The following is a 17,013-nucleotide window of genomic DNA, read 5'->3' as shown; positions in this document are numbered from 1 at the left end:
TTGAACTACGTCGTATTCCGATAATTATCATCGGCGGGATTGTTATTATTACTTTACTAATTTATTCATAATAATGCACAGGAAAATATAACAGTGTATAAGCGGACAAGTTGAACAAGATAGCATTAAATCAACACTCATTATTGTTTAAATAATATGAACTTGTGCTAAATTTAATCACAATGTTTGATTTTTAAAATAGGTAAAAGTACATACAAAAAATATATAGATAATCTAAATATGTTAATAACAGTCATATATGCGCGTTTAACTGATAACAAAGAAGCTTACGATTACGATCTGTTTGAGCTTAGGATTGAAAGAAATATATTTTTTGATATGGAAATAAGCATTTTCTTATACTTTTGGACTACTAAATAATAGATATTTCTCAACATAGTTCTCACGAGTTTTTATTAATTATATTGTACTAATTGTCACGCGTTAAACATTTTAATGCTTTCTATTTATAGCGACCCTGAAATGAGCATGATAAAATCTTCAATTTTTCATACTCATTAGCACGTAAGTAATCCACGCTTAAATTTATATTTCTTTATTTTATGTGAAATTAAGAAACAAAAATTGCGCTGTTTTATATGCATACATTATAGTACATACAATAATCTATTCATCTTGTTAACGCGCTTATGTGTACATCTCGGGGAAAAAGTCGCGCGACATCTAGAACTCGTCCGTCTTGCACGGTCTGTAACTACTGCGAGGTCGACGTACGTAACTACTCGTTAATTGCCATAACTACTGCAAAGGACTGTACTGCGACTTTATCTACCTGTCGCTCAGTAATTATAAAATTTGCAAGCATCTATCTTGACATCGTTTTACACACACACACATACACATACATATGTACACGTCGTATTTATATTTTATTGGGACACACACATTGCCTTACCAATGCTACTGACTCAGTAGCGTTACGATATCGCATAATTTAATTAAAAACACATTATGTAAATGAATATTTTTTTATTGTGAAAACTGAAATTGATATACATAAACTTAAATGAATATTCAGAAAAGCATGCGATTTGGGTTCTTAACCAAATAACTTTTAATAAATCAGCTGTCTGGATTGCTCACAAAACGGACGACATATATATTGTCCGTAATTGTTTCACGGCTTTTTATTATTGTATTTGGGTATTTTGCATGTCACCGTTACATTTCTATGGATATTAGTAAAGCGATATATTAGCGATCACATACATATAACATAAATAATACGTAGTTGTACTAATGTCCATAGACCATAGACATGTGACGGTGATGTACTAAATATCCATATACAATAATAAAAAGCATAAAACATAAAAGCTATCCGCTCGTTTTTCTTTTTATATTATTAACGAATAATTCAAAGTAAATAGCAAAAAAGCTCTCTCGGAGTTACCAAAATAACATCGACCGAGTTTGAAATAAAAGATATACGAGTGCAGTTGTTTTATTAGCTAAGTTAACTACGTCTAGTCTTGCCTATGTAGGTCATATCTACTTGGCTGACATTTTGTACATTCCGATATATTCGCGAAATAAACAACAAATACTGAACGGTCAGAATTGATAAATCGGTTTTTATGTTGTATTATCAACTTGAAGTTTCAAGAATAAAACTTGGATAATCACGAGTTGTATTTCGAGTTATAGAGAGATTAAAATACTCTCTTTGCAACTTTGTGCGTTACAATTGATAAAAAAGTGATAATTATTTTAGAATATTGGACTTAGAATTGTAGAGTTAAGAATATCTATAATGAAATACGGAATGTACATTTCATTAGTCATTTTTTTGAATCGGTTCGAATTAAATATTGTCAACGGTTGAAATTTAAACCTCAAAACATTGCGATAAAAAGTAGTAGACATCATATCATAATTCTGCAGTCACGATATTTTGTCTCTGAAGACACGTACTTCGGAGGATTATCTAAATAAGTGATTCAAACAGGAATGCGATTCCTCACTAAGACACATTCATCTTTCGGATATACCGATAATTTTATCAGCACGGCAGTGTAAAACGGGCTTTATTCGGCATCGCGAATACTCGTGTCGCGACAGAAAAAGAGAGAGAGAGAGAGAGAGGGGGGGCGGACAAAGAGAAAGAGAGAGGGACCAGACCGTCAATGACACTGACGAAGAAGGAGAATGATAGAGTACGGGGGAGAGGGAATTGCGCGGTGCCAGGCCGCGAGAGGGGTGGAAGCCGCGGACCAGCGCGGCACGGGAGGGAGGCGGAAAACGCGTAAACAGAGAGTCAACATGTAAACAGGCCACTCGCGAGACAAACAACGTGGGGGCCGCGGGCTGTTCGCCGCCGAACGAACGAGGCAGGCAGGCAGGCAGGCAGGCAGGAGGCAGGAGTCAGGCGGCCAGGCAGACACAGTCAAGCGGGCTCGTGTACGTTCACTCCGTCCGTCCGCCCGTCGTCGCTGCGCGCTCCGTTTTCCGTGCACGTCCGTCCGCTCCGACCGATTCGGAAAGGAGTAATAACGCGTCGCGCGTCTCGGCTCCGCGTGTTCCCGACTTATCAAATCGCGCGCGCCGCGCTGCTTCGAGCGGGGAGCCGCCGGACGATCGTACCTGCTGCGCCGGGTCCTTCGAGCTGCTGCGGCCTCCTCTGCGGCGGTGGCGGCGGCGGCGGCGGCGGTTCGATTCGAAAACCCGCCGAAATTCGGAAGCGAGAGAGAGAGAGAGAGAGAGATCTCGGGGCCGTTCGGCGCGGCACGACGGATTCGCTTCGGCCGGTTTCGCCAGTGTCAAGAGAGAGAAAAAGAGAGGGAAAAATGAGCGAAGGGAGAGAGAGAAGTGGAGAGGAAGAGGAACAGTGCTTTTGTTGATAAAACATACCGCGCTGTACACGTGAATTTTTGCTGCGGCGCGGGCGCGGTGATGAAAACGTCAACCGCGCGCGTCTCTCGACGTGTCGAGACGGTTAATTCGTTGAATCGTTAATTGGATTGTGTGCGTGAGTTAATGACTCGTTTGCCTAATTAATTATCCCGTGTCGATGATCGTCGTGAGTGTCGGTGCAATGATAAACTTTGTGACAGTGCAATCTATAGACGAGGATATAAGAAAAGCATAGGCAATTGGATATCGCCTAACCTAAAAGGGTGACAGTTTTTCTAGTCAGAAGAAAATTATGATGACACTTTACATCGGAGCACGATGAGTTGATAATGAGTGATTGCCGGTCAGTTTAAAAGCAGCACGTCCGTCATTTCTTCTCAATATACATTCAGTTCCTGGAATTTAACTAGCGCTTTACTCGTATTATAATTTGCATTTACCGGCAATCTTTTTACTTGGATAATTCTTTTTTACGCTAATTTTAAATAATAAAAAACGCAAAATAAATCATTGATGCAAACTGACGTAAATTATAAAAATTCGAGGAAATCTTTGGGCTGTTGAGCGTATAATTTTTCGATGCAGAAAAAAAATACAGCAGGCATTAATTTTTGTGCAATATTTTGTAATATCAAGTTGTTGAACAACGACAGTCGCAGCGTCGTGTTAACAAAGTGCAATATAATGTACGACGTGCAAAAGAGGAGGATTCGTTAACGAGCAATAGACGAATTTGTAATTATTTAGTGCGTCAGAGTGACACGGTGCGTTACGCGTCGTTTGTGATTGCGGAAGAAGAGTGAGTATTGCATAGTGGGGAGGAATACGCGCATTTCCGGGGAAAATAATCACACGTTTTGCACGTTTCAGGCAAATCGGTAAGTGTATTTTACATGAATTATCATTTCGTTGCGATTGGTTACAACTCAAGCGTAACTATTCGAAACACCTATATGTATAGACAAACGACAAAATACTATATTAACTCTGACACAATCACTATTAGCAAAAATACGCAAATGTTATGTATATATAGGAATAATCTGTTGATCTGAGGGCCGATATCACAGTCTCCGATTGCCGTGATCCTCCGATTAAACTCACTCTGCATCTCTTTCTAACTGTCCCCCTAGAAAGAGACGAAGAGTGAGTTTAATCGGAGGATCACGTTAATCGGAGACTGTGATATCGGCCCTGAGTCTCGCTGTCTTTTCGAATTGAGAGTTTTAATATCGGCCGACCGGATGCTAACTATTGTTGATGCTAAAGGCGATTTCTCTGGTTACGTACGTGTTATCGAATAGCCTGCCAATGTAGTCGGTGCCAAAAGGTTACGATCAGCGTGCATGTTTTGATCGATTGATTTTGACGAGCGTGTTGCCACGAGGCTACATACGCTTTGACAAAAATTTTATAAATCGTTTTATTTAAAATCATGTTTATTAAATATTAGTAAAATATTCAAGACAGCATAATATTAGTTGTTAAAATAGAGACCTCTTCGGTCAATTATGTTTAAAGAAAGAAAATGTATAAAAATATTATTTATCACGCTACTTTTTTCTAAGTAATCGTCAATACTGTGATTATGTTCTTCTTGTGTACTGTACTGAACGCTACAATGTAATTTAACGTCCTCTCATGGAGCGAGATAATTGATAAGTTATCTAAAGCAGTTCACAGAGTGTAACCGCCGCGAGTAGCAAAACGTGCTTATTTGCTTCCGGTTTAAATGTCAATAAAACATACAAAGGCCATGGATTACGCGAGAACCTTGCTCTTTTGCGTCAAGTACATCACACGGTGAAACGTAATCGCGCCGAAATTCGCGATACGTGGAACACACAATGTTATAACACGGCCATTCGCAATTTCGTAACCGTGAACTCGATCAGCGTGACACGAAGAAATCAGAATGTGATAATAATGTTTCCTTAGGAGCGCGACGATTGTCCCCGGCGACGTGTCGTCGAGAAAATGGAAATCGCTGTTAGCGCGGCGAGTAACCTAACGGAAGAATTATCCGCGCGTATTGGCGGCCGCTCGCGTGAATCATTATCTTCTTGCGGCAAACCGTGTGTGAGCAATCGTTACTTGCGGCTTTTATTAAGATTTATGAGACGCTATATACGCACACGTTCTCTAATTGCTCGCTCGCGCGAGCGAGCGCCTCCTTTTAAGAAAACTTTGCTCTCGGCACGTCCATTATCCGCTCATTATCACGACTACGTTGCGCTCATAAATCGTCGAGCTTACAAACACCTTTCCGGGTATTCCAAATTTAAGAGCGGCCAATTAATTATCCCCGCGAGAGACAGCCTCTGACCATCGCCTGTCCGTCTGCCAATTCGAACTCGTCCGATTCGTGCGAATCTACCGCGTCGCGCGTTGCACCGTCCGGATATAAGTATATAAACCGGAGCGCGGGAAGAAAGTGTCGAATGGAGCAGAAACATTATTCCCAGATAAGAATATCTGACTAATGCAAGCCAGCTATTTGTTTCTTAGGAACAATTGCTGTTTCCAGCAACGGAGCTTGCGATGATACGGTAGCTCGTTCTTTTTTTAGAACTCGGGCGAATTAATATGAATTGAATTCTCTCAACTGACCCTTAATAATATAAAACAGTCTCGAAAAAGCACGTCAGATTGCATGGCACTGAATCTTGTAATTATTTACCCGAGTTGTTATAATTGCAAAATCTGTTTCGAGTTACTCTTAAGATTTCAATATTTAAAGTATTTAAAAATAAATTTGCGTATTTATATTATGATGAGATCTGACAAAAACATTCTCATCTGAACTAACATATAATCAATATATTCAATATTGTAGTATTTCTGGACTAATAATTGTGTCGAGTAACTTATTACGTAAGCAGCTGTTTACTGTGGTATACCTTTAATCCGTTCCATATTCTCGCGCCGTTTACGGAATCTGGAGTGCAGCAACACGTGGAACATGTGCGTATGCACGTGCACGATGTATGACAGTTTAATCAATTGGAGTTCGATGGACGTGTCGTGCGTTCGATTCGAGCGTATTAGAAGAAAGACGTTTAATTGGTCGGTTCGGAACGAACGTTCGGATCTCCTTTAAAAGCCTTCAATCACTCTTTCTTTGCCTTCTACAAGAAAATATACGTTAATACACCGGGTCAAAGGTTGAATGCGATTGTGAAATCTATGCACTGAGCAAAGGAATTCTTACATAGAAATTATTGCGTAAGATTAATCGAGCCTAATCTTAGTTGTGACAGCAAAAATCGATTATATAATTAGATAATCCGCAATAATTATAGCTTGACGTGGTCAAGCAGTTAATTTCGAGTAGAACAAAGTGATTGCAAATAGACACTTTGCAATGAATAAATTGTTCTTCCCCGGCATTTCTTCTAGGCTAAAATAATTTCTCGCAACAGATCTTTAGATTTTTATCAATTATAATAAAATAAGTAAATGGTAAAATTGGCGTAAATAAATTACAATAGTGTGTCGATTAAAATTATTTTAATTCGAATACGAGCAAGAAAAAAATAACGCGTGAAGAAAAACTGTTAAATTCGAAGAAAACTAAGGAAAAATTGAAAGAACTAGAATACTGTACAGACAAGCGTCATTATACAATAGATTTATACAGCAGAAAATATACGTGTCGGATATATGCAACGCTTATTGTAATATTAAAAGATTCGAAAACTCGCGCACAATTACCCCTCTTCACGTTATATTGATGTTTAATAAACTATTGCGGGACTGTTTAATAACGTTTTAACTATCGATCCCGCCGCGTCAGCCGGATCGATCACCGGGCGAGAGTTCGATTCAAGCGCGCAATGGGAGAAAACGTTTAATTGGATCGGTCGTCGATTTGATCTCGTTGATCGAATCTGAACAGTTTAACGATTCGTGCCAGACGATTAATCGGCGAAATTCGTGCCTGCAGTCTTGTCTGGAAACGCGGAGCTCCGCAAATTGTCCGTAATTATTTATTGTACCAACGTCCATACACAGGGTCAAACATTCAAACGTCAAATTAAAACTGTTACTTCTCAATCGTGATCAATCTTTGTGAAAGACAGTTATTGTTCGTTGGGGAATGATTCAAACGGATTAACACATTAGCGTTAAATAATAAATATTAGGAAAATAGAGGCAAAGTATCCATCTTCAGAATATAATTGTCATCACGTTTGTGATTAATGCAATTATCTCTAACGCGATTAAACGAATTTTTTGTCTTGCTGCTTCTCTATTTCAATTGCTGAAACGTATCGATACAAACTGAACACTTGTTCCTACGGTAATTTTTCTAATTTTTCTAAATTTGCTTATATTTGAGAAATTAAAAAAACAATTTTTACGTTTAATTTATCATTAGGGATTATTAAAATTTCATATTAGTTCGCTGCTAGCCGTGTAAAATTTATTGCATCGTGTAAATGACGCGCGTAAAGTCGAAATTGTCATGAAGATATTATAGATGATAAGTATTAGAACGATAACCGCCCGATAATAATTTTCAAATAAACATACACGTAGCATGTAAAGTGTTCGCGCGCACGATTCCTCCGTGTTAACAGACCTAAGATTACTTAAAGTAGGTTTCCATTAGTTGCTCCAAGTTACGATCGTTTTATAGCTGAAGATAAGAAGTTAATCTTATTTTGTTTATAACCACGTGTCATGTAATTTTACGGCGGAGTTCGTATTGCCTTAGAATAACACGTCTTGTCTTGGAATAAAATAACGTGGAATTTTCTGATGATGATTACGAAAATTAAATTAAGCACAATAAAATGCGTGTGTTGTAATATGAATAAAAGTACAATAGATTCTCTTATCTCAAGTAAACGATTGCGCACGGAAATAATATTTCCAACGCGTTCCAGCGCTCGTATGAATTGGAGCGGGTTTTCCCGCTTTTACAACCTTGCATTGTCGTGATATCTCGTACACATACGTTGTTCAGTCCGTACTTTTAGACCTTCGCGGGGAGTAGGATGCATTAAAAAGTGCTTGCGAGCAGCAACGAGTAAACAGATGGTTATTTATAGCCAAGCTGTGCGTCAACTAGTAAGGTGAAGCGAATAACGGGGAAAACCACGAGACTGCGCCGCGCATTCAAAACTCTGTCACGGAGTTGAGGAATTGCCGTCGTTTCTCGCAATTATTTCTTGAATTAGCTGGATTGCGGAATGATTGGGCCCATTCGCATGCAAAATAAAATTGCCTTCATCATGTACACACGGAGCGTAGTGTATTTCGTATGCGTTCATCTCGCCGCGGTTCCCGTTAAACTTCATTACTTTCTTACCTCGATAAGTATCAAGCATTAGCTCACAATACATGAAATGTAGGAATTTGTTTCCTGTTGGAATTATGTTGCACCGTTCACCGGGGAGACGTGGGGGGACCTACGTCTTGCTCTTCACGTATAATCGATGCATTAAAGCAAATTGTTTTACCGCAACATTAGATTCGTAACTTTGTCATGGAATTTCAAAAATCGTGCGCAATCTATGGAATTAAAGATTCTTTTTACTCTTGGATTCTTTAACTTATAGACATTCTTCAGTTACGCTTTTATAACTAATTAAATTTTTATTTGCTTTTTACCGTACATTTTTTAATTTACTGAAAGAAATTAAAATGTGTAATAAATGTCAAATAAATTAAATTATCTTGTAATATTTCGTCATCCACTGACGCGCTTCGTTAACGAATTACTGTGATAGCGATGCAAGTATATGCTCGCAATCTTGAAAATTTTAAATTATCTCCTTGCAAGAACAGCTTATATAATTATACTGACATAAAAAAATTATATTCTGATAGAAGATTTTGAACAAACCGTTGCAAATATAAAGGAAGAAAAATTTTAATACCTAAGAAAATGATAATATCTAATAATTGACATTAATACAACAATATCATTTTCTTGTAATATTTAACAAATTATAAGCTGCTTAAGGAAATAGTGGTAATCATTTATAATGAACTATCGTCTCCGGCCAATATCGCACGCGCCAACAAAAATATATTGTAAAATCATACGTAATACTGTACACTCACAATGCCTCTACGCAAAAGCACTATAAACGGAAAATAGCTGTATACAATGAAGGTAATAAAGTTATAAGGATAAATCTAAACGCGCGAATAGGAATGAAAGATGACATGAAGATATTCGAGTATAAACCATTGACGCACATAACACATTATAATCGCTGAACGACCGCAAAAACTTTCTTCAATGCTGCAATTGCCGCAACATGTCGGCATTTTGCATCTTTCTGCAATACTGCGTCAGCTGCAAATGCATTTACCAGTGTAACAAATTTGCTAAATTACCATCTTGAATTGTTTGTCGAGGATGGAGGTATATACGTTGCTGTTAGCTACCGTATAACGTTCTTTGCTACTGATAATGACAGTAATAAAGTTTAAAAACGTCGACGACACATTAGACTTACGCTTTCGTGTCTATCCTTATCCTTATTCTGAAGTTTTCTGCGTGTAATTATCTGACAAGTTGCAGTTTCAATCAAGTTAAAAAATTTTTTTTTATTTGCCAGACGAAATATTAATGTATATTTCTGTCTAATATATCCGTTGTAATATATTTGTTATTAATTCGTGATACTGCGTTAAAAATAACAAGACATTAGATATGATATTTTGCGTCTTTATATGATTGATTCTTTATTTTGTATCTGTTCTGACGCAAATGAATTTTATTAAACACTTTACATATATATTCCTACATAATTTTATCGTTCAAGTATAATCTCTATTGAAAAGCTCGCGGAAAAACGCGTGGAGAAAGGTTAATACCGCGTGAAACCTCAATATGTCCTGTTTAACGGACAACTTCCATGTCGCGCGCGTCAAGAGAGACACGTTTATGCAAATTCGACGGGAGGTATTGTCACTCGGTGAGGAGCAAAAAAAAATGCACGCATCAGGCGAACAAAAGCTCGTTCCAGCGACAACGACGCAAACAGCATCGTGCAAACAACTGATACAGGCGGAATGAAGAGAGACGGTCGTTTAAAGATTTCATTGAACTGCCACGATAATGGACTGCTGCCGCATACACATAAGCCCGCGGCGCGGCGGCGCGCCATGCCACGCCACGCCACGCCACGCCACTCCACGCCATGCCATGCGGTTCGTATTATCAAAAGAAACTATTGTCGGGCTGTTGTTAACAATGCGTTGTTATTAAAGCGTGTCCCTGCGACAGCGCGCGCGCGGATACTTCGCGCCGCGTGTCGATTGTGCCGGGAAATCGCGCGCGCACGGGGATTCAGGCGTGTTCCTCTCTTTCGCGCCACGGTTCACGTTTTCCGTGGTTGACCTTGACTTGACCTTGACTCTCAGCTGGCGGTCCGGCCCCGCACGAGAATCAGCTGTGCAAAGCTTGTGCGCGAATGGCACCTGCGGCTATGCCGCGATTTCTCTCTCGCCTCTCACGAAGGCCGCGCGAAAAATCGTATTTTGGCCGCGTTCGATCGCCGTACGGCGTGGTACGCGCGCGAATCCGCGAATGTGTTTCGCGATCGTGGGATTAGCGCAGCTGTCGCCGCGCTTCGTGATGCGGCTAGGCTATTTTTGCGCTAACTAGTTTAGATTAGAAGTTTAACGTTTGATAGTCGAGAATTCCGATAGATTGCTAAATTTTTAAAGGACTATTTTGAGAGGCTGATTGACCTGAATGGACCTAAGTAAAATGCTACTTGTAAACGTTTGTAGATCTATAATTGTTTCGATATTACTATTATGGAGATTAATTAATTTCGCTTGGATTATTACAGATTATGATAACGAAGAAAGATTTTGCTGATCCTTATTTTTTACTGCTTCTTTATATTTCACTCGATATTTTATGAAAACACATTTGAATATAAAAATGTCAAATAAAAATGTTTTGGATTTCGCTGTTATATTTTTATTTTTATATATTTTACATTTAAAATTAGCAAAATTTATAATTCTTTTTCTCCATGTTGTTTTATATCATAGTATCGTTTTTGCTTATGTATTTTTCTCAATTTGCAATTTTTTTTTATTTGCCTCTTTAAATTTATTTTTCGAATGTTTTATCTTTTAAATACGTCTTCACCGTGATGCACTGCCATTCAATTAATTTAACTTTTATCCTTATTTTTGCCTTCACAATGATAAAGCGTGAATACCCGATTGTTTCATTTATTACTTGCGAGAGATGCGTTTCTTAAGCGTAACGGCGTAAACATTCGATATGTGATATTTCTCGTTAAGGTCGTTAAAAGATACTTTCCTAAAAATTTAAATACACGATTTCTGTCCTACATTTCACGTTTTGTTTTTTAATAATTAAAAATTGCTTTGATTCACAGTTATAAATTAAATAAATTAACGTTGAAGTTTATATCTTGTAAGCATCACGCAAGTATTTATGCTATACGAGTAATTAAACGGTCGATGCTTTCAACAAAGCAGTAATATCAAAATTATTTATTGGCGACACTATCTATTACGTATATCGACAAATCATGCCATGTTGCGCGTGTCTCACATGCCTCGTAGTCGTCATTATCATCGCTTTTCTATAAATAAAATCATGCTGCTTGATAAAATCCGCGGCCAGTCATTTGAAGCGCGAGATTTACAGAGTCGCGTTCGTATAAATAGCCGGCAATCGCGCCTCGGTGATGTCGAGCCCCGCGTGCAGTTCGCACGCATTTGAACGCTTCCTTTCTCTTTTGTTTTCAATGGAGATTAATCGTTTGTTCCTGCATCGTTTCGACTCGCAAACAAAGCAGGCACGCTATTCAAACTTCGAGTGGAACGACTTTCGATTTGTGTCGTCCGTTCACGCTCCCAGCGCTGCCGCTCGACTCTCATTAATTCGTATTGCGTTGCAGTAGCATTTTTTTTCACGGCATTTAGAGAGCAAGGAGTTAGGAATAAATCCCACGGTGCGGTGTTCCTTGATGCGAATGACGTATAGGCGAGAGATGTTTTATACATCTTACGAACGATTTTAGAAATCAGCTAAGTTTGTGAGTTAACTCTTCGCGAGTATGCATAAATCAAAATGTATGAAATTACTCATTGATCGGTCTTATTGCTTCGTGAGTATCAAAAGGAAAATTTATCTTTATGCATATCTGAAATATATTTCTCGTTTTGTGACTATATTCGTCCTAAACCGAAAGAAGAAAATTATTTAGATTTGCAAAATGTTATATTTGTATATACATATACAGATATACCTGTATATCTATATATGTATATGAAAAACTGGCAAATAAATAAAAATTTATTTTACACTGCCTTTTTTCTATTGCCTGAAATTTTATTCTATATAATCTACCTTATTTTCTGGGGTTTTTTTTTCTTTTTTTGTTAAAAGTTATTTTTATATTAAATTAAGTTTGTCTGAAAATCTCCTAAATCAAAAAAGGCGTGTATTAAAATATAGAAAATAAATTACATACCTATACTAATTATTATACATATCTGATGTATGACAGTCGTAATTAATTATGCACCGTTGCGGCAAAATTTATATGAATCATATTTTAAACACATCTACATTTCTCGTGAGGAATAATATTACAATTTTTTTACGACAAACAATATATTACAAAAAAATTGGATTTCCTATAACAAGGAATACAAATGATCTAATTTTCAAATCTCCAGGGCTTCAGAAACTTTTTATTTTACATTTTTCACATTCTCATCATAGAAACTAATCTGGAGAGATGTAATAGATCAATGTTCGATATTCAAAGTTCGATGACCTGAGTTGGTATTGGTATTACCTGTGGGAATACCAAACCAATCAATATAAGCTGAAAATAAAGTCATGGCGTCACAGAATGCTCTCCAAAGCTGCCCGTATTTTAAATACTTTACGAAAAATATATGCTATAAATTATAATTTATCTTGATCCTTGTTCTAATTGATATTTTCTTTTATTTGCATTTTGTTACAGTCAATTTTAAAATGATTTTAGAGCTACTAAAAGATATTAAATATAATTTTATTTACAACTTACAGTCGATTTATAACTTTTGCTTGTAAAATAATCGAAAATATCTTTAATTTTTAAATATTTGATGTTAATTTTTTTTGTAAACAAGTCTTAAATAAAATTTTTATTAATTCAAACTGAACTTAACCGAGAAACGAAATGATATTTATTTACAACTTTGGTTGTAAATCTGTGAAACGTCTTTATTTTTAGTAAGACATTTTCGTATAATTAAAATTTTTTTTAGAAAATTTAGGAAGAAATTGATTCTATATACATTTGTGACATTATTTCAAAAACATTTTTGAGTTTATCTGGGATTCTGTATATATTATAAAAATATTACTTTGATAGAAATGTGATTGAAGACTAATATCTTAAAGTAAATAAAAAAAAGCTAATTGCTCTAATAGTCGAGAAAAAGATATTCATAATAGTATCATAAAATTATATGAAATGTGATTAAATGTGTTATACATTTTACGTGTTAATAACATTTTCATTTCAGAATAAAACTCGAATTTTAGGTAATAAATTATGTTTTCATGACATTTAGCGACAATATCAGCTTTGTTTATTTAATGCTTATTATCTCAACGTTTATATGTCGTGGGTGAGAAGTTATCATGTAACTTTAATTGATTATTTTAATACATAATTTGATATTTTATTTTCATGCTTATTTATGGAGTTGTTAATTTTATTTAATACTCGTTCTTTCGCGAGGTCCTCGATAACAATATCAAGGAAAGTATCCCTCCTCTCTCTTCCCACTTGAGGGAAACTCTTAACAATAGTTCCCGCAACATAAACCCGAACGAAGTAGCAGCCCGTGCGTGTTGCAGTCGATTTTCTGGGCTTACCACGTGTCACCAGCCGCGCCGCATTTTTCCCCAAGCTTTAAGGTAAACTCATTGTTTGCGCGAACGTGCGGGCGCGCGAGCGCGTGGATACACATACAATATTATAAATGCGCGTGTAAGGCTATCCCGGTGTCTCTATTCAAGAAGGTATTATGAAACTCTCTCGGAAAACGTACTCCGCTTTGTTTCACCTTTTATTTTGTTCTGCTTTAACCGGATGGGAGGAACGAAACCCGGGCACACGCATACGCACACCCACTACTGACTGCGCACACACACACGTACACTTGACGGCAAAAATGTCGAATCGTCGTCCCGCGTCACTTTCGCTTTCTTTTTGTCGCGCGCGGAGAGTTCGACGAGAGGCACTTTACGTTGGACAAAATTCCAGCTCCGGAGTAATTCTAGTGCACAGTTATAAACAGGGCTTTTCAATGTTGCAACACCGATCCTTCCGAACCTTAATCGTGTAGTACAAACGTCCATCCCCTTAAACGGTCCTTGAAACATTAAACTCTTTAGTACGTCATTACAAAGCATCGGAAAAAGTATCACATGTGAGTCTAAGAACCTTACAGAATAAATAAATTTTACATATATATATGTGCAATGTGTATATATAAATATATATAAGTATTTCTCTGATATCTTAAAGCTGTCTTTAACTATGACATGCGAGGTAAAAGATAGTAATAATTATAACTTTTCATGTACCTATACTTCAATATTCCTTTTTAAAAGCGATAAAGTTTTGTCGCATAATAATATACCTTTTAAACTCCGAACGCGGTTTGTGATACTTTTCCATGTGATCTTGCATTATTGATAAGAATCTTTTTAATTATCAAGTTTTGCAGTGTTGCATTATGATTAAATATGTATACCTCGTTGCGTCAGCTTGCAGTATAAGTCTACTTAATCAGCAGAATATTATTTCGAGATTAGGCTTTTACAATTTTTTCATTATATGAGTCAGCATGATGTCCGTAATATCGCATGCACCTAGTATTCCAGGTGTAATCTATTTGTCATAATGACGTGCACTTAATTCAACTACAAGGATTTACCGTTGTGCAACATGTCCGTTACATATCTAAACAAGTTTAGACCGGGGATACCTTTCATTAAAAGACTTAAAACTTGGTCATTGGGGCAAACGACCTTTGAATTTGTATTTTTCGTACTTCTTGCACTATTCATTTTCTTCCGTGGAGCATGAGTAAGATTAATTTGCTTTTGTGTGTGTATGTGTATGTTATACAACGTGAAATTACCTCGTCTCCGCTTCAAGCAGGAAACATTGAACATTTGCTAGCTTGTCAGATATTGCATTAAATCTTCCTTGCAACATTATATTATGGTATTAAAGAAATAAAAACGTATTATAAGTATTTATAAACCGAAAATTTTGTTTTAATGCTACCAGTGTGATTCATTCCGTATCGTCTTATTCATCTGCTTATATTTATTATCACGTTTATTTTTCGGCATCAAGGATGCTGGTATGCGAGGATGTTCCGGAACAATGCAGAACGTCGTTTAATTCGATTTTCTTTGATTTTCTGCGTCAGAACCGGCTCAACCGGTGTTTCCTTCTGCGGGTTTAAGGAACACTACGCGCCATCCTCGGTGACGTGTGCGTACCCACACACACGTTCGCATTATTTTCGAGCGTGCTCGTTCAATTGCGCTCAAGTCCGACTAGCGACCGGCAATTTCAAACGAATAACTGCGTCCTGACATGCTTCAGGTCGAGTGTACTTAACGCGCGCGCGCACGCAGCGTGAAAATATCGTAAAACTACGCGCACCGAAATACTGGTTCGGAAATCACGTGCGTGTGTTCACGCGCACGCACGTGGGCACGTTTCTATGCAAGATAAGCGTTGCGTTCTTGCGCTACGTCATCTCACCGTGCGCGCCGATACATTCACTTGCACGCACGGAAACAAACGTACGTGCGTACGTATGCGTACGCGTTCAGTTCACCACGCAATTTCTCTTAGGATCTTTTTGTTCCGGTACACTTTCGACGCCTGCGAATTCATGTGCGTAGCGTACGTATAATACCTTACATATACTGGCGAAGATTTATGCTTATGAAATAACACGCATGGATTTATACATGCAAATTATGCGGACGCATAAATCCGCCGTTTATCGTCGCCGATCGGAAAGGTTTAATATAAGTGTGTCGTGTTTAAAGATGTACGATCTGTGTGTGCTCTTGTTTTATATTTATATAAAGTAATTAGATGTTTTGTAATGGCTTGTCACATTATAAGTGAAGAAAACTTTATAAGACAAACTAATAAAGATAATTTTTTTCTTGGAGGATGTAATTGTAGTATAAGATGAAACAATTAACATTTCATGTTGCAGCTAGTTTTTGCAACAGAAAATAAAAATAGTATTACGCTAAAAGCGCTAATAATCACGCTTTTCAAGGTAGCTTACAAAAAGTTGCAACGACAAATCGTCCGCGATAATATCTAAGCCATCTTCGTAATAGATTAATTGAGCGAGCTTTAGTCGTTTGCAGATTTAACTTAGTCACGCAATTATCCGAGAGGAGGATTTCCTGTTTAGGCCATGAGATTAAGTGGGTGTTCGTAGATACGCTCTATTCTCGCTAGCATTGTGTTGAATTACGCATACTCTCCGCCTAATACGCAGATTTAACAATTTCGTCAGCTCGAGACGTGTAACATGTCTCAAATACAAGATTGTTTCATATCACGCGCGACGTATCGTATTATAACGACGAGAGATGAGGAGAAACGTAATCGATATCGTGTGCTCCATCGCGGAGTATCGCGAAAAGCTGATCTTCCGTTGTAAATAACTTGCATATATACATATTTTATACGTACGTGTGTGCAAAAAATTGCGCTGACGTCAATAATGGCTGCGCCGGACTATAAACCGATATTGTTAGTGCGAGGAAGCTAATAAGAAAATTTTTCAATGATTAATGTTTACATAAACACGTCGCTTAAATTTAAATGCGATTCATCAGGATGTATATGAATAAATATGATATAATATCTGATCTCTTTCTCTCTCTTTCGAACGTTTTAAAACGTGATCATGCTTACGCAAAAACATTTGAAGCGACAGTTTTTTTAACGGAGATGACGCATGCAAGAATATTATACTAGAATGGAGTCTTGTAAAATACTACACACTAAAGAAACTTTTTCTGAAATACTTTATTGCAAGTGGTTATAGATTATTTTATACAAG

The 17,013-nt window shown here is 37.3% G+C and overlaps 1 protein-coding gene across 22 annotated transcripts in view; it reads left to right on the top strand.

Annotated features, from left to right (window-relative positions):
• Positions 1-17,013, top strand: part of LOC112459522 (forkhead box protein P1-like) — a 288,209-nt gene that overhangs the window by 38,963 nt on the left and 232,233 nt on the right. For 2 of the 22 annotated variants that reach the window (XM_025023681.1, XM_025023679.1), the window contains exon 1: positions 2,356-3,752. The exons of the other annotated variants lie outside the window; for them this stretch is intronic. The gene's annotated coding sequence lies outside the window, so the exon portion shown is untranslated. Of the gene's footprint in view, positions 1-2,355; positions 3,753-17,013 lie in introns of those variants that run through there. 22 annotated transcript variants of the gene reach the window in all.

The sequence above is a fragment of the Temnothorax curvispinosus genome, unplaced genomic scaffold, assembly GCF_003070985.1.
Source record: "Temnothorax curvispinosus isolate PA1 unplaced genomic scaffold, ASM307098v1 QBEX01009885.1, whole genome shotgun sequence".
In the NCBI taxonomy this organism is placed as follows: Eukaryota; Metazoa; Arthropoda; class Insecta; order Hymenoptera; family Formicidae; genus Temnothorax; species Temnothorax curvispinosus.
This window is presented reverse-complemented; position numbering and strand designations above follow the sequence as displayed.